The following is a 19,977-nucleotide window of genomic DNA, read 5'->3' as shown; positions in this document are numbered from 1 at the left end:
AATATCTTGGACACTCTGGACAAAATGTTTCTGTCCTTTCGGTCCTCAAAAGCTTGATCAATGTCAATATTACTTAATAGCACTGGGGCAGTGCCTATTGGGTTGTGAGAAATAATCATATGATCATGAGTCGAGATTAAACGTGTTAGAGAGACAATTATAAATTGTCTCACAAAGTCTCTGCAACCATACTCCAGGTCAATATTATAGTAAAGTCAGGTAAACCCTATGGACAACTTCTCGGACACAGAGTAATCTATTCCCACCCGGAAGTGGGAACTATGGAATTTTCATTCCAAATGACTCCACTCACTCTTTAACAGAGACATTACGGCCCCTCGAGTCAGGGTTAACTGTAGAGGTCTAATGTAGTTAACACCCATTCGATTCTGCCTCTTTCATCAAAATATATTTGTAGCAAACACAGCTGTACGCTAGTGAAATAATATGGATGAATTATTAACATCCTTTAAATACGTGTAGTTTGTGATTTTCAGAGAGTTTCATGATAACATTGTACCATCAGATCCTCCTCTCCACCCTCTCCGAGTTGGGCATCTCCGGCGCTGCTCACTCTTGGATTGCGTCCTACCTGACATGTCGCTCCTGTCAGGTGGCGTGGCGAGAATCTGTCTTCGCACCACGTGCTCTCACCACTGGTGTCCCCCAGGGCTCAGTTCTAGGCCCTCTCCTATTCTCTCTATACACCAAGTCACTTGGCTCTGTCATATCCTCACATGGTCTCTCCTATCATTGCTACACAGATGACATACAATTAATTTTCTCCTTTCCCCCTTCTGGTGGCGAATCACATCTCTGCATGTCTGGCAGACATATCAGTGTGGATGTTGGATCACCACCTCAAGCTGAACCTCGGCAAGATGGAGCTGCTGTTCCTCCCGGGGAAGGACTGCCCGCTCCATGATCTCGCCATCACGGTTGACAACTCCAGTGTGTCCTCCTCCCAGAGTGCAAAGAACCTTGGCGTGACCCTGGACAACACCCTGTCGTTCTCCGCTAACATCAAAGCGGTGACCCGATCCTGCAGGTTCATGCTCTACAACATTTGCAGAGTACGACCCTACCTTACACAGAAAGCGGCACAGGTCCTAATCCAGGCACTTGTCATCTCCCGTCTGGATTACTGCAACTCACTGTTGGCTGGGCTCCCTGCCTGTGCCATTAAACCCCTACAACATATCCAGAACGCTGCAGCCCCTCTGGTGTTCAACCTTCCCAAGTTCTCTCATGTCACCCCGCTCCTCCGCACACTCCACTGGCTTCCAGTTGAAGCTCGCATCTACTACAAAACCATGGTGCTTGCCTACGGAGCTGTGAGGGGAACGGCACCTCCTTACCTTCAGGCTCTGATCCTACACCCAAACGAGGGCACTACGTTCATCCACCTCTGGCCTGCTAGCCCCCTACCTCTACGGAAGCACAGTTCCCGCTCAGCCCAGTCAAAGCTATTCACTGCTCTGGCACCCCAATGGTGGAACAAGCTCCCCCACGATGCCAGGACAGCGGAGTCAATGACCACCTTCCGGAGACACTTGGAACCCTACCTCTTTAAGGAATAACTGGAATAGTCTAACAGTAATCCTTCTACACCCCCCCTCCCCCAGTGGTGGTTGTCCCACTGGCTATCCTAAGTTGAATGCACCAATTTGTAAGTCGCTCTGGATGAGAGCTTCTGCTAAATGACTTAAATGTAAATGTAAATGTACTCGTAGGTTCCATTGTGTTCTTGTCCAGCACCAAACCTTTTGTAAGTTAGTGTTTCTAAGTAGTGGTGCCTGTTCCCATCGATGTCTTTCCTGAATCCATACACATTCACCTCGTCACAAATGTTTAAGGCTAATATGAAAGCCATGAATCCGGTGGATGGGTATCTGCCGTTATAGTCAAGCCAGGTTTCATGAACATATTTCATGAAAACAGGATTCAGAACCAATACCAAATCTTTGTTGGCTTTAATCTTGGGTTTAGGATCAGTGACTGCGCCGAGTAGCCACTGGAGATCCATAGTCTTGAAAGGGAACAGCAGGAGACTAGTGGTGTTATCCAGATCTATGGCACTCCCTGGGTACATAACGTGATGGCTGGTCTTGCTCCCCACATCCTCCTCATAGCCCTTGGTTACTGCCTTGTTTATTCTGATAATGACATCATTGGAATCAATGAGGTCTCCGTAGTTGGAGCCTTTGAGGTTCCCAGAGTTCCCCACCACAGCATAGATCCTACAGCGCTCTGGGCCAGCGTCCAAGTAGAGATCAGAATCAGGGATGACCTGAAACAAGGCTGTGCTATGGTCATTCTGGATTTTCTTCCACCACTTTCTGGTGTCAGTTGAGAGTTTCTTGCTGTTTCTGTTTCTGTCAGAAATGGTTTGATGGATCTGATGAAGCGCTTCTGAAACCAGAGGTCATCGTCCGGCTGTTTCATACATTTTAGTGTAACGATCCCGGCAGTCTGAGTCGGGTCCTGTCTGTGGACTAGTTTTTTCTGCTCGTGATCTCCAGTTTCCCGAGGGTTCTGGAACGCTCCGGGGAGCTCTCTTGATTTCCGCACCTGCATCCCATCAGCAATCTGCACACCTGGTCCTGATCATCACCCTTCTTAGGCTCTGGCCTAACATCCATTCCCTGCCGGATCGTTAGCCATGAACAGTAGGTTTACCAGAGTATCAGTCTTAGAGCCTAGCGTTAGTTTTGTTGTTTTTGCACCTTGTTGTTTACTTACCTCCGTTTTGTTCCATCTGCAGTCACCCGTCCGGAACCTTCATCCAACCTCTGCCTGGTGGTCGGGCGGCTGCCGACCCATGATGGGATCAACCACTGCACCCCCCAACAACTAATCAACGCCGCCCGCTCTGTTCCCTGGATTATTCAGCATCACTCTTGAATTGTAAATAAACACTCACCTTCGTTTCAACTTACCTTGTCCTGGTCTGCTTCTGGGTTCTGGCTTTGCAACGCGTGACAGAACGATCCGGCCAGTAATGAACCCAGCGGACCTGGACTCTGTTCGCCATGCCATTACCCAGCAGGAGAAGATGTTGGGCCATCATAGCACGGTACTACAGGAGATCGCGTTGTCAGTTCGGAACCTTTCTACCGGTCTGACGGAGGTCCAGAACCAACGCCAGTTTCCGGTGGAGGATCCACTACCGGTTTCACCCATCTCGCCTGCCGCTTCTGGAGCTGTGTCCTTCCGTGAGCCCAAGGTTCCGACGCCGGATAAATATGAGGGGGAGCTGGGAAGATGCCGTTCCTTCCTTATGCAGTGTGGATTAGTGTTCGATCTACAGCCCTACTCTTATGCCACAGACAAGGCTAGGATAGCCTTTGTGATTGAGTTGCTGCGTGGTCGAGCGCTGGAGTGGGCTTCAGCCGTTTGGGAACGACAGGATCCCTGCATGGCTTCATACCAGGGGTTCACGGCCGAGATGAGGAAGCTCTTCGACCATTCCGTCCGAGGGAGGGACGCAGCTAGGCGCCTGTTTTCGCTTCGCCAAGGAACTCGCAGCGTGGCCGACTTCGTGATCGAGTTCAAGACGTTGGCTGTGGAGAGTGGGTGGAATGAGGAGTCTCTGCAAGCGGCCTTTTACCAGGGTCTGTCGGAGCAGCTCAAGGATGAGTTGATCTCCTATCCGGAGCCTAGTGACCTGGACAGCTTGGTAGCCTTGTCTATTCGGGTGGATAATCGAGTCCGAGAGCGAAGGAGGGAGAAGCAATGGGTTCCGTCCAACCGATCAGCTTCTCAGGTTCCAGTCGGGTCGCCAAACTGCGCGGCTCGCTAAAGTTGGGAGGACTTTTAGCGAGCCAGTTTCGACCTCTCAATACCTCTGTCAGACCCCGTTTCCCGGCTACCCTTATGAACAGGAATCAGAGCTTAGCGATTAATGCTTTTATCGATTCAGGTGCCGATGGAAGCTTTCTAGATGCCGAGTTGGTGGAACAGCTGGGGCTTTCCAAGGAGCAATTGCCGGAAGCCATTGAAGCTACCACTCTGGACGGCAGTAGTCTGGCACGTATCACGATGAGGACTGAACCGGTTAAGATGCTGTTGTCGGGGAATCATTCTGAGATGATTTCATTCTTCATTCTGCCGTCTTCCCATGTTCCTCTGGTCCTTGGATACCCCTGGCTGAAGGAACACAATCCCACGTTCGATTGGGTGACGGGCAAGGTAACGAGTTGGAGCCTTGATTGTCATGCTAACTGTCTCAAGACTGCCTGTCCCCATTCGGTTCCCAGTCAGGTGATTGAGGCTAAACCCCCAGATTTGTCCCTGGTTCCCGAGACATATCACGATTTGGGGGAAGTTTTCAGTAAGCAGAAGGCTCTGTCACTCCCTCCCCACCGACCATATGATTGTGCCATCAACCTGTTCCCTGGAGCTGTCTACCCCAAGGGAAGGTTATACAGTATCTCCCGACCTGAACGTGAGGCTTTGGAGACCTACATCAAGGAGTCCCTAGCTGCTGGTCTCGTTCGTCCCTCGTCATCACCCCTGGGGGGCAGGATTCTTCTTTGTGGGTAAGAAGGATGGCTCTCTTCGACCGTGTATTGATTATCGGGGGTTGAATGACATCACGGTCAAGAACAAGTATCCCCTGCCCTTGATGAGTTCTGCCTTCGACTCCTTACAGGGTGCTACGGTGTTCACCAAGCTAGACCTACGCAATGCGTATCACATGGTCCGGATCAGAGAAGGGGACGAGTGGTTGACGGGTTTCAATACACCGATGGGTCACTTCGAGTATCAGGTGATGCCGTTTGGACTGACCAATGCTCCAGCGGTATTCCAGAGTATGGTGAACGACGTCCTGAGAGATATGATCGGTCTCTTTGTGTTTGTTTACCTGGATGACATTCTGATCTTCTCGAAGGAACCTTCCGACCACGTCCAGCATGTCTGGCAGGTTCTGCAGCGATTGTTGGAGAATCGCCTGTTCGTGAAGGCCGAGAAGTGCGAGTTTCACGCCCACACGACATCCTTTCTCGGGTACATCATCTCCAGGGGAGAGATTAGGATGGACCAGGAGAAGGTTAGAGCGGTTCTGGAATGGGCCCAGCCCGGTACGAGATTGCAGCTCCAGAGATTTTTTGGGGTTTGCGAATTTCTACCGCAGATTCATCCGGGATTACAGCCGTGTGGCCGCTCCGTTAACTGCCTTGACTTCCAGTATCAGGACCTTCAAGTGGAATCCGGAGGCGGATCGAGCGTTTCTGGATTTGAAGAGGCGATTCACCAACGCACCGATTCTCTCTCAACCGGACACGGCCCGTCAGTTCGTCGTTGAAGTGGACGCGTCTGATGTGGGAGTTGGCGCCATCCTGTCGCAGCGATGCTCCACGGACAGTAAACTCCATCCCTGCGCCTACTACTCTCGTCGCCTTTCGCCTGCGGAGAGGAATTACGATGTGGGTAACCGGGAGCTTCTCGCGGTGAAACTTGCCTTGGAGGAGTGGCACAACTGGTTGGAGGGGGCGGAGCAACCGTTTATTGTCTGGACTGACCACAAGAATCTTGCTTACGTGCAATCGGCTAAACGTCTCAACTCCCGTCAGGCCAGGTGGGCGTTGTTTTTCGGACGATTCAAGTTTTCCCTGACGTTCCGACCTGGATCTAAGAACGGCAAGGCGGACGCCTTGTCCCGGATGTTCTCCAAGACGGAGGAGAGTGGGTCCAAGACCGAGACAATTCTCCCCCCGGAACTGCGTCGTGGGAGCAGTTATGTGGAAGATTGAGGAGGAGGTGCTGGCGGCCCTTCGGACTCAGCCCGGTCCCGGTAACGGTCCACCCGGTCGGTTGTTTGTGCCTGAGTCGGTTCGTCCTGCTGTCCTCAAATGGTCCCACGCCAGCAAGATGGCTTGTCACCCTGGCGTGGCTCGGACAATGGCGTTTCTTCGCAGACGCTTTTTGGTGGCCTGCCATGGCCGAGGATACTCGGGGTTTTGTTGCTGCCTGTCCAGTGTGTGCGCAGAATAAGAGTACCAATCGGCCCAGCTCTGGACTACTTCACCCCCTTCCTATTCCCCGGCGACCATGGTCGCATCTGGCCCTGGACTTCGTCACTGGGTTGCCCGCTTCTGAGGGGAACACGGTCGTTCTGACTATCGTGGACAGATTCAGCAAGTTCGCCCACTTTGTGCCAATTGCCAAGCTTCCCTCTGCCTCGGAGACGTCCGAGATCCTGGTTAGGGAGGTTTTCAGGGTCCACGGGTTGCCCAGTGATATCGTTTCCGACCGTGGCCCTCAGTTTACCTCTGCTGTCTGGAAGTCCTTCTGTTTGGCCATTGGAGCTACAGTCAGTCTCACATCTGGTTTTCACCCCCAATCCAATGGTCAGGCGGAGAGAGCCAACCAGAAGATGGAAACCACGCTACGCTGCCTGGTCTCTTCCAACCCCACCTCCTGGGTCTCTCAGTTGCCTTGGGTTGAGTATGCCCACAATACTCTCCCTACATCTGCCACTGGGATGTCTCCCTTCCAGTGCCTGTATGGCTACCAACCTCCCTTGTTCCCTTCTCAGGAGAAGGAGCTCTCAGTGCCCTCTGTTCAGGCCCATATTCGTCGTTGCCACCGGACCTGGCATCGGGCCAGAAAGGCACTCCTTAGAGTTTCGGACCGGTATCAGCTCCAGGCGAATCGTCGCCGGATCCCCGCTCCCACCTATACCATCGGAGATAGGGTCTGGTTGGCCACACGGGATCTTCCGTTACGGACTGAGTCTAGGAAGTTGTTACCGAAGTTCATTGGTCCGTTTGTGGTGGAGAAGGTGATCAATCCAGTGGCAGTTCGACTCAAACTACCGAGGACGCTCAGAGTCCATCCCACCTTTCATGTCTCCTGCCTCAAGCCGGTTTTCCTCAGTCCTCTGTTGCCTCCTCCGCCTCCTCCTCCTCCTCCTCGGATGATCGGAGGTGGTCCTGCCTACACGGTGCGACGAATCATGGATTCCAGACGGCGGGGCCGGGGTTTCCAGTATCTCGTGGACTGGGAGGGGTATGGTCCTGAAGAGAGGAGTTGGATTCCGCGGCGACAGATCCTAGATGCTGACCTCATCCGTGACTTCTACCGCCTCCATCCTGGCGCTCCGGGGAGTCCGCCCGGTGGCGTTCGTCGGAGGGGGGTACTGTAACGATCCCGGCAGTCTGAGTCGGGTCCTGTCTGTGGACTAGTTTTTTCTGCTCGTGATCTCCAGTTTCCCGAGGGTTCTGGAACGCTCCGGGGAGCTCTCTTGATTTCCGCACCTGCATCCCATCAGCAATCTGCACACCTGGTCCTGATCATCACCCTTCTTAGGCTCTGGCCTAACATCCATTCCCTGCCGGATCGTTAGCCATGAACAGTAGGTTTACCAGAGTATCAGTCTTAGAGCCTAGCGTTAGTTTTGTTGTTTTTGCACCTTGTTGTTTACTTACCTCCGTTTTGTTCCATCTGCAGTCACCCGTCCGGAACCTTCATCCAACCTCTGCCTGGTGGTCGGCGGCTGCCGACCCATGATGGGATCAACCACTGCACCCCCAACAACTAATCAACGCCGCCCGCTCTGTTCCCTGGATTATTCAGCATCACTCTTGAATTGTAAATAAACACTCACCTTCGTTTCAACTTACCTTGTCCTGGTCTGCTTCTGGGTTCTGGCTTTGCAACGCGTGACATTTTAGACAGGCACGGTGACGTGGAGAGCTACTGTACTGGATACAAGCTAACGTTTGCTAGCTAACTAACAGTACGCTTTAACTTGCAATAAAAACGACTGACTAAATTTGAAACTTATATCTGAAAATGTAGCTAGACTCTTACCCGTATACATGGATGAATGCTTCACGGCAGACTGGAACCATTTAACTCCATTTTGTTTGTAGCTACATCTTGTTTGGCCAGCGTTGTGTCAAGTCACTCTGGTTCACACTGACCGTGGCGTGTGCAGAAAGTAGCCCATCCCTTTTTCCAACTGATCTGTCGATAGCGCCTGCTAAATTCAGGGCATCAATGTTGTTGAGAAAAGTAGCAAAACATTTGTCGTTCTCCATGGCTAACGTTATATCTTTAAAAAACGGCATGGTAGAAAGGACTGTCAACACATACTGAACAGCTCACGTTATAGACAGAAGCATGTCCAGCCCATCCATTATCTCAGCCAATCATGGCTAGCGGGAAGGTTCCTGTCTTTTTCCGTGGCTAAACCAACGAGGCTCGTAATTTAACCATTTTATATGTATTTATGAATGGAATACAAGTTTATTATTAAGGCACATGAAAGTTCACATGTTCCAGAAGGCCAAAGGCCAAAAACCACATTTTGATAAGAAGATGTTTACGTTCAAATGCCGCTCCTGTGAAGTAGTGACATGCGACATACACCTAGTTTCCTGAAACTAGTCACATATTTACAATGAATCTCAACCACAATCAATCAATCAAACAATCAATATGAATTGTACAGCTACCAAATATATAGCCCCCAAGATGAACTCATAACAAAAGTTTCAGAGATAACTTTGCTCCCGTTGGTATAAAGTCCAAATAAAATTATAATTAATCCTTTGCATCTATCCCACAAAAAATGCATAACTAGTTACACTAGAGCAGCAGTTTGGGTACTGCATTCATTGATACATTTGACTGATCAAATTCAGCGATTCCATGCATGGTTGTTCTCTAGAGCTTTTGACAATGATCTGGTGGTCCCCGGAAAAGGAAAAAGTTGGGAACCACTGGTCTAGCAGATCTCCAGCAACAAAGTTGTTAGTCGAATTCAGTTGTCTAATTTCAAAGGGAACGAGTGTGGTTACTTCTCACCCACACTCAACCAAGTTGCCTAATACTGAAGCGATTGGCTGTGGTTACCCCTCCATACCAGTTGCTATAAGTAGGTTTGAGTTTGAGTTTGAGTTTATTTTTACAGGGACAGTGCACATTAATCAACGTTTCAGTAAAAGTGCCGGTTTTAGCCAGCCGGCTAATTTTCAACCGCAGTCCCTGGGCAGGTTATTAAAAACAATTACAATATAGACAATAACAACATAGAACAAGACATAGCATACAGACATAGCAACATAGGACAAACAAGACGTAGCATACAGACCGAGCAACATAGAACAAAAAGCAGCAAGACAAAATTCATAAAAGCAACAAAGTGTTTCCACACCTCACAAATTACAGACAACAGACATGGAAAGCGGCAACACACAGCTAGGGACAATGTTCACAAATCTGATTGACCTTTAGCCATGTCTTCAAGCATTTTGTGAAAGTGTGATATGTGGTGCAGTTATGTGTGTCTGATGGCAGTGTATTCCAGACATGGGAAGCTCTCACAGAAAAAGCGGATTTACTAAAGGTGCTTTTCCTTAGGGGAACTACACAGTCACCTCTCATGGCAGACCTTGTGGATCTGCTGCCATATGTTTGGGTTTTCTGTTTAACAAAAATACTGAGTGGAGGGGGAGCCAAGCCATTTAGGATCTTGAATACAAGACATGCATCGGTGTATTGCACAAGATTTTCCCAACTCAGGAGCTCATGCTTTCTAAGGATGTGACAGTGATGATGGCTATTGGGCTTCCTATCAAGCACTTTGAGAGCCTGTTTGTAGACAGACTGAATAGGTCTTACTGTTGTACAGCAAGCTTGGGCCCAACTAGTCAAGCAGTATGTTAAGTGGGGGAGTATCATAGATTTGAAGTACAGTTTTGCTACCTCTGTAGTCAAACAATTTCGTATAAATCGGAAATTAGCTAGGTTGAATTTGGTTATTTGAATTACCTTTTTCGCATGCTTTTTAAAAGAGAGGTTGGAATCAAGTATGATGCCAAGGTACTTAAAATCAGATACCCCCTGGAGCTTCTCCCCTGACACATAGACTTCTGGCTCCGTAGCATCTGTTGCCCCCTTTGTGAAGAACATGCAAACAGTTTTTTTCACATTGAGATGCAAACACGAGTCACTGAGCCACTTTGTAACCTGGACCATTACAGTAGTGAGTTCTTGTGCAGCTTGTTGTTTGCTCTTTGCATGCACATATATCACTGTATCATCTGCATACATTTGAACTTCAGACCCAGTACAGACAGAAGGCAGATCATTAATGTACAGGCTGAACAGGAGGGGCCCCAGTATTGACCCTTGGGGCACACCCACATCATAGCTAAGAGTGGGCGACAGCTCATTGCTCACTCTGACACACTGAGTTCTGCCTTCAAGGTATGATTTCATCCATCTCAAGGCATCGGGGGAAAAGTTGAACTTGGACAATTTTGTGATGAGAATCTCATGGTTAACAGTATCAAAAGCCTTCCTTAGGTCCAGAAACACAGCCCCAACAACGCCCCCTTTGTCCATCTTGGACTTTTCCAGAAGAAAGCAGTTGGCCATTTCTGTGGAGTGTTTCGCTCTGAAGCCAAACTGCATGGAATGTAATGTGAAGGGGCTGTTGTTGAGGTGGGCAATCAGTTGTTCTGCTACACACTTTTCAACAATCTTTGACACCACAGGTAGTATACTAATGGGCCTGTAGTTACTCACATCAGCAGGGTCGCCTGATTTAAAGATGGCCGTTATTATGGCCGACTTCCATACCCTTGGAAACACCCCGAGACCAATAGATGTGTTGGTGACCTTAGTAAAGGTGACGCCCACAGTGAATAACTTTGTACTCACACAAGTCCATTATTTTTTCAAGTTAAGTCAAACTCAGGAAGCGTGGCTCGCTTAAATCGGAACCCGTGCCCACGGGCTTAGCTTGCCTCTACACTCTTAATCTCTTATTCAGGCTTAGTAGGGTTACCTAATAAAAACGACAGCATGGACATTACAAACAGCTGACAACTCCATGTTGCATCAGACGAGTGCCTGCAGGGGGAACATAAACAGCGGTAGAGATGACGGGGGATTCAGAAGGCCATGTTTGAAGTATCTGTACTTTACTTTACTATTTATATTTTTGACAACATTTACCTCACTACATTCCTAAGGAAAATAATGTACTTTTTACTCCATACATTTTCCCTGACACCCAAAAGTACTCGTTACATTTTGAATGCTTAGCAGGACAATGGTCCAATTCATGCATTTATCATGAGAACATCCCTGGTCATCTCTACTGCCTCTGATATGGCGACTCACTAAAAACAAATGCTTTGTTTCTGAATGATGTCTGAGTGTTGGAGTGTGCCCCTGGCTATCCGTAAATTTTAAAAACACGAACAATTGTGCCATCTGGTTTGCTTAATATAAGGAATTTGAAATGATTTATACTTTTACTTTTGATACTTAAGTATATTTAAAACCAAATACTTTTAGACTTTTACTCAAGTGGTATGTTACTGGGTGACTTTCACTTTTACTTGAGTCATTTCCTATTGAGGTATCTTTACTTTTACTCAAGTATGACAATTGGGTACTTATTCCACCACTGACAATGACGCCTAAAAAGCTGTAGTGGTGCTGTGGTTTTACAGGATCTTGACACAGTGAAGCTAGCAACTTGAAATAACTCTGTTGAGTTAACTGGGTGACTGCCTACTGACATGAAGAGAAACAAAAACGGTACCCCACTCTCAGGTGGCGAAGGCCCTATAAATGTGATGTTAAGATCGGAGTCACGTTACTCTCCTCGGAAAACAGGATTTTAGGGTCTGCCTGATGTCCAAAACACCCACTTAACCACATAAGAGGATTAGCGAAACCCCTCTTATCCCCCTTCATATCCCCCTACCTCTTTAAGGGTTTTACATGGAAAATAATTCCCCTAATCTGGCTGCCTTTAAAGTTGTCTTTGGCTACCAGTGGCATGAGCTCGGGACACGGCTATTTTTACAATAGCACGTGAATGACCATCTTTAAGGCTGGTGAATCGGGGTAACGAGTCCTTTTGACCATTTGTATGGTCCCACATCCACAGTTTTCATACATCACGTACGCTATTGACATGTTATGTCATGGTGGGATTGTTGTCACCAGGCAAAGGAATTACCTATAATGACCTCATTGCCCTGAGCTGGTATGTTTCTCACTGGGGGTGAACATGTAATTTCCACAGGGGTAGCGTTATTAAGTCTCTCTCCAGGGAAAGGCTGTATGCAGGGCCCTGAATCACCTCATTAACCCAACAACTAATTGAAGGATGAATTATAATGCTTATAAAGCTCTGGCAACCCTGCTGAAAAAAAAACAGCATATACCAGCATATGCTGGTGACGAGTGCTGGTTTTGCTGGTGACCAGCCTTCGCTGTGTAGTTGGTGGTGACCAGCCTTCGCTGTGTTTTAGTTAGTGACCGGCCTTTGCTGTGTTTTGGACCCTGGTGACCAGCCTTCGCTGTGTTTTTGCTGGTAACCAGCCTTAATTTAGTTTTGGTCACCAGCGAAACCAGCATTAAGTCACATTATGTTGGTTTGCAAAGTCATGTTTAATTCGTATTTGAATCCAGCCAGAGTGGGGATATCCAACAATTGGAACTTCTACTCACCCACAATCTGCAGTCAGAATGATTGCCAGGGTTAGAAAGATTAATAAATGAGACTACCTAAACCCCCTAATCTGGAACAACCATTTCAGTAACAAGTACAATAACTGGTGCAATAACGGGTGCAATAGAAACATTTATGTTATTTATCTTTGTGTAGCATACAATTAATTAATCAATCAATGTACTTGTACATGTGCAAAAACACAACAAACTAAAAGATATTGAAACAAACAATTCCACAAATCAAACTAGAATAGAGCATGCTGGGAAATATGATAATGATGGGTGTGGTTTTGTAGACCAGCTTGACCAGCTAGGCCAGGGGTGAGCAAACCTTTTGGCTCAAGAGCCACATTGAGTTTTTGAAACCAAGTGAAGGGCCACATACTATATGCGTGACAAAACATGTGAAGCCTTTATTCATTTTCACATTGACATGCAACTACTAGTGTACTGTATGCTTGCAGAACAATTCTACCCTTGTACCATCTCTACCCCTGTTTTTTTTTCACAACATTTTCACAAAATTGATATAAGTTATAATATCACAACACAGTCAAACACACATACAGATCCTGCATCTCTGCCCTTGTAAAGTACAATCAAACTTACAGTCACAATATGCAAACTTAAAAATAGATATATATTATATGACTGGAGACATGCAAAATGTAACAGCAGATGTGTAAAAAAAAACGGTTCTAACATTTGAGTGAAACATATGCTAAGAGCATCCGTTTCATTTGGAATGGTCTGTTTTTGAAAGCATATTAAGGAACAATTCTCATCTCCATTGTGAACCATATTTACAGTTATCCAATCACCTCAGCCCAAATCTGACTGATTAGTTATTACCTGTATCCAAGTGCATTGCTGGATAATTCTCACTGCATAACCATCACCATGAAAAAGCATAATCGTTGCCTACTCCAGTCACGGTCACTTCTCTTGGCAAGGGCATCAAAGTCTGGTGTCATCTTTGATGTACATATTCTCAGAACAGCTGACAAGTGGTCATTTGTTAAATTTGACCTGTGATGGGCTTTGTTCTAATTCATGACTGAGAACATTTGTTCACACACATATGTGGACCCGAATAAAATAAGCATCCTTTGAGCGTGCTTTTTCATGTTTGGAAACTTTGTTTCATTCAGTAAGCCATAGAACTGGTCTATTGTTGACCAGCTAGACCATGCTGGTCACCAGCATAACCAGCTAGACCATGCTGGTCAGACCAGTTGACCAGCTAGACCATGCTGGTCACCAGCATAACCAGCTAGACCATGCTGGTCAGACCAGTTGACCAGCTAGACCATGCTGGTCAACCAGCATAACCAGCTAGACCATGCTGGTCAGACCAACTTGACCAGCATCCGACCAGCACTAACCAGCATTGACCAGCACAGACCAGCATGGACCAGCTTGAAAATTATGCTGGTCTATTCTGTTTTTTTGATGCAGGGAAATAAAGTGGCCAACCTAATGAGACCCATGTGTCACAGGTTTCTGGCTCATACTTTGTTTAGATCATGCACTTATGTGCAAATCAATGTGTGTATATTGTGACAGGTGGTTACTTTCCCCTGTCCAATAACACCCTGTCAGGTGTTCTGCTCTTGGCTAATCACTTTGGGCAAGGTGGTGCTTCCCCATGTGTCACGTTAATTTAACGTCCTTTTAAAATAGCTTGTGAGAGCCCTGAAACTCTGTTTGGTCTCTCCGGCGTACTATAGTTTCAGCTGGAGAGGTAGTTTAAACAAATATTCCTTTGTCTAACAGTGTTGGTTTATTGCCTTTGGATAAATTGTATATTGCCTTTGCATGCACTTAGTAAATCTAAGCCTTACTCTAGAATTCACAAGAGCCCTTTGATGAGTTTGATTTGGTGGCCTGGTAGAATACCATTACAGGGCCATCTATGGCCAATGTTGGAGAACTGAATAGTAACTGAAATAGCAATCCAATAACCTGTCATAGTCCTATAGACATGGAAGGTTCCCTTTTCAGTTTGATGTAGATGCTCAGTTATTAAGTTGTGCCTGTGTGTGTAATCTGTGTATATTAATGTCTGTATGAGTGAGTATATCCATTTATGTCATGTGTGCACACTGTTCGTTTTGTTCCAAAAATGAAATATTACAAAAATGTAATAGATTTTTTTATCAGTGTGTATATTTTTTGCAGTATCTAGATAAACAAATATATTTATTTGCTGATAATAAATGTAAGTGAGTATGTGCACTGTGTGAGTATAGAGACGTTTGTGAGACTGCCATTCTACCTTATATTCATATTATCAGTCTGTCTTGTTATTTTACCATCATCCCCTATTTACAAGTGCCTTTCACTCCGGTGAATGCAATAATTGTCAATAACACACTTAACTTCTGACTTTCTCATGTGTGAAATTGAATTGCATGAACTATTTGTTTGCTTGCATGGTGTGCTGTGACACCCCAGTATAAACTACATTAACTTGAGATAGCTGTTGCCAATTCCCTATCACCTCCTCCCTCCCCAAACAAATTACTAAACGCCCCAGAACTAGTTAAACGGAACTGGAACTTACTTTCAGAGCGCGGATGACGTCAACGGTAAATTTAGGTTTTGTGGAGAGGAAATGGCGACTGTGCTTGAATCTGAAAGTGCGGCAAGTGAAGTGTGTGACAAAGAATGAAAAATAGTAAAATCAAAGAATGGAACAAATTGAGCAAAAGTTGTAGTAGAGGACAAGGACTGGTCAAACAATGCATTTCCTATTGGACTGCATTTTTTGGACAAGGAGATTCATTTGGGAAATCCATTTGCAACATCGAGGACTGTGAAGAAACAGTGGGAAAGGTGGATTCAATCAAGGTGACTAGAAGTGGCCTTGTTTTGGTTAATTGTGTTGATGAAGAACAGAAGAAGCGTGGACTGGATCTTGCAAAATTGTCCACATCAGAAGTAACATGTATTGATCTTCGGAGCAGGGCGCCTGCCAAATGAGTTATAGCTGGAGTTTCACTGGATATAAATGACGAGTACCTTAGTCAGAAAATCCCAGGAGTTGTCAGTGCACGTCGCCTTACCCGTATGGTAAATGGAAGGAAGGAGAAAAGCCTATCGATATTATTGTTGTTTGAGGAGACTCTACCTGAATATGTGAAGCTTGGATATGTGAGGTATGCGGTGAGAGCATTTGTGTCCAAACAATTAGTGTGGGAATTGTAAAGGGTATGGTCATGTGTCAAATGTTTGCAGATTGGAGAAGTACAGTATTGAAGAATCTGTCAATGGAAAATGTTGCAACTGTGATGGGGATCATACTTCGGACTTCCTTGAGTGCCCTGTTAGGGTGAAGGAGGTCCAAGTGTTAAGGATCAGGGCTGTGCAGCGTGTCTAAGAAATCCAAGAAGCTGGACATCATTATATCTGCAGCAGATACGTTTTTGGGGCTCCACGACTTCATGGCAGAAGCACTGCAAGGACTATTGTCGCTAGGAAATGTCCCGCCTGTCACGATCGTCTAATGAGGAGGACCAAGGCGCAGCGTTGAAAGTGAACATAGTATTTATTAGACTGATCACACGATCAAAATAACTGACGAAAACGTGAATGTCTCTGGTTACATAAACAAACCAAAATGAGAACAAGAAACCACAACACAAAGTGAAAAGACCGATAGTTAAATATGGCTCCCAATCAGAGACAACCAGCTGACACTCGTTGCCTCTGATTGGGAGTCACTCAGGCCAACATAGATATACAAACATAGACTTACACACCCTGGCTCAACATAACATAGTCCCCAGAGCCAGGGCGTGACAGTACCCCCCCCCAAAGGCGCGGACTCCGACCGCGCCAAACAACCACAACAGGGGAGGGACCGGGTGGGCACTCCGCCTCGGCGGCGGATCCGGCTCCGGACATGACCCAGGCACGGGTTGTGCTGGACTGACGACGCGCACCGTAGGCTTGGTGCGTGGAGCAGGGACAGGCCGGACTGGGCTGACGAAGCACACCACTGACTTGGTGCGGGGAGCAGGAACGGGCCGGACCGGGCTGACGAAGCGCACCCCTGACTTGGTGCGGGGAGCAGGAATGAGCCGGACCGGGCTGACGACGCGCACCACAGACTTGATGCGGGGAGCTTGGATGGGCCGGACTGGGCTGGCGACGCGCACCACCGACTTGGTGCGGAGAGCAGGAACGGGCCAGACAGGGCTGACGAAACGCACCACAGACTTAGTGCGGGGAGCAGGAATGAGCCGAACCGGGCTGACGACGCGCACCACAGGCTCGATGCGAGGAACAGGAACAGGCCGGACCGTACTGGGGACACACACCACTGGCCCTACGCAGGGATCAGGAACGGGCCGGACCGGACTGGTAACACACCCCAGTACCTCTCGCCGTGCCTCCACACTTTCCCTCTCCTCTGTGACCAGTGGCCCCCTTAACCTGGTGGCCTTCTCTGCCAACCCTCTGCACCACTCTATCCCGTACTCCTGCTGCCCCGTCGTCCACGGCGTGAGCCCCCCCCTAAAAAATTTCTGGGCTTGTCTCTCCCCCGTGGACCAGGCCTCCATGGTTCTCGTCCAATTCTCTCTCCACTTCTCGTAATTCCAGCCTTTCTCCTCATCACGCTGCTTGGTCTGGTTTTGGTGGTTTCTTCTGTCACGATCGTCTAATGAGGAGGACCAAGGCGCAGCGTTGAAAGTGAACATAGTATTTATTAGACTGATCACACGATCAAAATAACTGACGAAAACGTGAATGTCTCTGGTTACATAAACAAACCAAAATGAGAACAAGAAACCACAACACAAAGTGAAAAGACCGATAGTTAAATATGGCTCCCAATCAGAGACAACCAGCTGACACTCGTTGCCTCTGATTGGGAGTCACTCAGGCCAACATAGATATACAAACATAGACTTACACACCCTGGCTCAACATAACATAGTCCCCAGAGCCAGGGCGTGACACCGCCCTCACAGGGGTCTTTTGAGCCTGTGTAGGGACCTGATTAGAATTGTTTTTTTACAGAAAAGCAGGTTGATTTTGTTTAGTTAATTTATTTTTTAAATAATTTGTATGTGTATATGTATATGTATTTTACTAGACGCTCTTATCCAGAGCGACTTACAGGAGCAATTAGGGTTAAGTGCCTTGCTTAAGGGCACATCGACAGATTTTTCACCTAGTCGGCTCGGGGATTAGAACCAGCGACCTTTCGATTACTGGCACAACGCTCTTACCCACTAAGCTACCTGCCACCCTAAATGTATGATATTTGATTTATTTTTACCCACATTCTTTCCTTTTTTGGGTACTTATTATTCACCCGCACAGTAAGTGCCGGAATGCACATCAAATTGTTGCAAACGCCATTATACCATAGAAGAAGAATAAGACTTTCAGTCCGCTGTTCGGACCGGGGACCTCTTGACAGATGGACGTCCACCTCATTGCTGCTTCTCCTTTCCGCTGTTCGCCTGAAATGGGAAAAAGACACCAATCACAACGCTCTCATAACACTACTAAAGGAAAGTGCTTGTTTTGAACATGTGAGTGTGACTCCAATTGTTGGCCAGTAAATGCTCTAATTGTATGTTTTGTGTCACCTGCAACTATACAAAGGGGACACACACGATGCAGCTGCGAGAGGTTACACCCAACTTTACCAAGAGCTCAACTCATACAACTCTCTTTAGCACAACTAAAGGAAAGTGCTTATTTTCAGCATGTGAGTGTCCATCCACAGGAGGTTGGTGGCACCTTAATTGGGGAGGACGGGCTCGTGGTAATGGCTGGAGCGGAATTAGTGGAATGGTATCAAATACATTAAACACATGGTTTCTATTTGTTTGATGCCATTCCATTCGCTCCTTTCCAGCCATTATTATCAGCCGTCCTCCCCTCAGCAGTCTCCACTGGTGTCATCAATTGTTGTACATGCTCTAATTGTATGTTTTGCGTCCCCCGCAACTACTCATGGGGTTGGTTACACCCAACGCTACCGCGCAGCCAGACTGGTGCGGAGCGAGGGACCTGCCATTGACAACCAAACCAGCATCGACTACCGGACCAGCCATCGACTAAAGACCCCTGCTTGGGAGGAAGAGCCGAACCCTGCTCATGTAGAGGCGAACAAATTAACCCGGCTCAGGTAGAGCTGGCAAACGAACATAGTGGTCCCCGACTGTATTCAATAGCACAATCCAAATGAGGAAGAAATCTTATTGGTATACAACCTGACCATGGTGTCATAAAAGATGTCATGATAACGTTATTGCAACTGGTTTTGCCCTCTGGGAATCTGACCAACATGTATTAAGTTTCACTTTCCCCCAATGTTTCCCCTAAAACATCAGCGAAACCAAGAATTCGTCTGGGCCATCAAATATGGATTTAGTAAATCCAATAACAGGCCACAATAACTGAACTCAAAATGGGTTCGCTCCTGTCCTGCTATCGCAAATAACTCTATGCTGTAGCTGCCTTAACCGTCACTCTGGCCATCACACAGAAGGTAAACCTCAGTCAAGGTCAAAAGGTCAGAAACTGTCAAGCCCCTCTTATAAGAAATTACAGAGGGTCAGACATCTCGGCACATGGTTTTAATTTAGTTGCCAGCGTTAACGATCAGCCGATCTGCGGCACAGGTGCGCGAAACGACGCTAGCGATCCGTGTCGATTGAGCCGCTCACCCTTTGGCAGCCCAGGTGCACTGGGAGTGAGAGGAGGGCTCTGTGTTCCCCTCGTGCGCCCTGTGTGGCATGAGGAACCTGCTATGTGTGGAATGCAGGACCGGAGGGGGCAGAGGTGCCCACTGGAATGCCAGGAATGGCTGTCCTTCTCCATCATTCCGGAGACAGTCAGAGGAGCGAGCTGACCTCAGGGCTGTTTATTTGCAAACGGCGTGACGTGGTCGGTTTCAACCAAGTTGTTTTTCTAAGAGTCCTTCTCCCACTTCGAGTCTCTGCCAAGAGGTCACTCTGGTTAATATTTAGCCAACCTGCTCCTTGTTAGTCTCCTGCTGCTGTCCAGGGGGGCAACTTGGAGCAAGGTTCAAGTTGATTGTGAAGTTGACCTACTTATGAGGATACGTTTTTAAACTGCTGGCTTTCAGTGGCCTGGAGCCAATAGGTGGTGACTTCACAGTTCAACCAGGACAGATATGCAGGCTGGAGTTTGTCATTAATTGCCGGGTCAAAGCAATGGATGTTTTTAGCTCCTACTAGACAAGCCAGGGTAGCAAAGTCTTAACTGAACAGGACCACTGAAGCACGTAGTCTGCTATACCTGCTTTATTAGGAAAAGGAGTGATGAGAATTTTGTCACTCAGTATTGCGCAACCGGAAGGGGAATGGATGGAATGTGCATGACTAAATGTTTTATTTTATCCCTCGTTTAACTGGCCCTCCATAGTGATAAAACAGGAAAATTTAACAAATCGTATGTAGTTAAATCATGTAACCAACTGATGGAATTTGTGTTTACCTT

The 19,977-nt window shown here is 47.2% G+C and overlaps 1 pseudogene; it reads right to left on the bottom strand.

The window, feature by feature from the left end:
* Positions 1-1,705: 1,705 nt before the first annotated feature.
* The window catches only part of LOC121572539, a 31,363-nt pseudogene continuing 13,091 nt past the window's right edge, over positions 1,706-19,977 (bottom strand).

This window comes from Coregonus clupeaformis, chromosome 8, assembly GCF_020615455.1.
Source record: "Coregonus clupeaformis isolate EN_2021a chromosome 8, ASM2061545v1, whole genome shotgun sequence".
In the NCBI taxonomy this organism is placed as follows: Eukaryota; Metazoa; Chordata; class Actinopteri; order Salmoniformes; family Salmonidae; genus Coregonus; species Coregonus clupeaformis.
The sequence above is the reverse complement of the archived record's forward strand: the minus strand, read 5'-3'. Positions and strand labels throughout refer to the sequence as shown.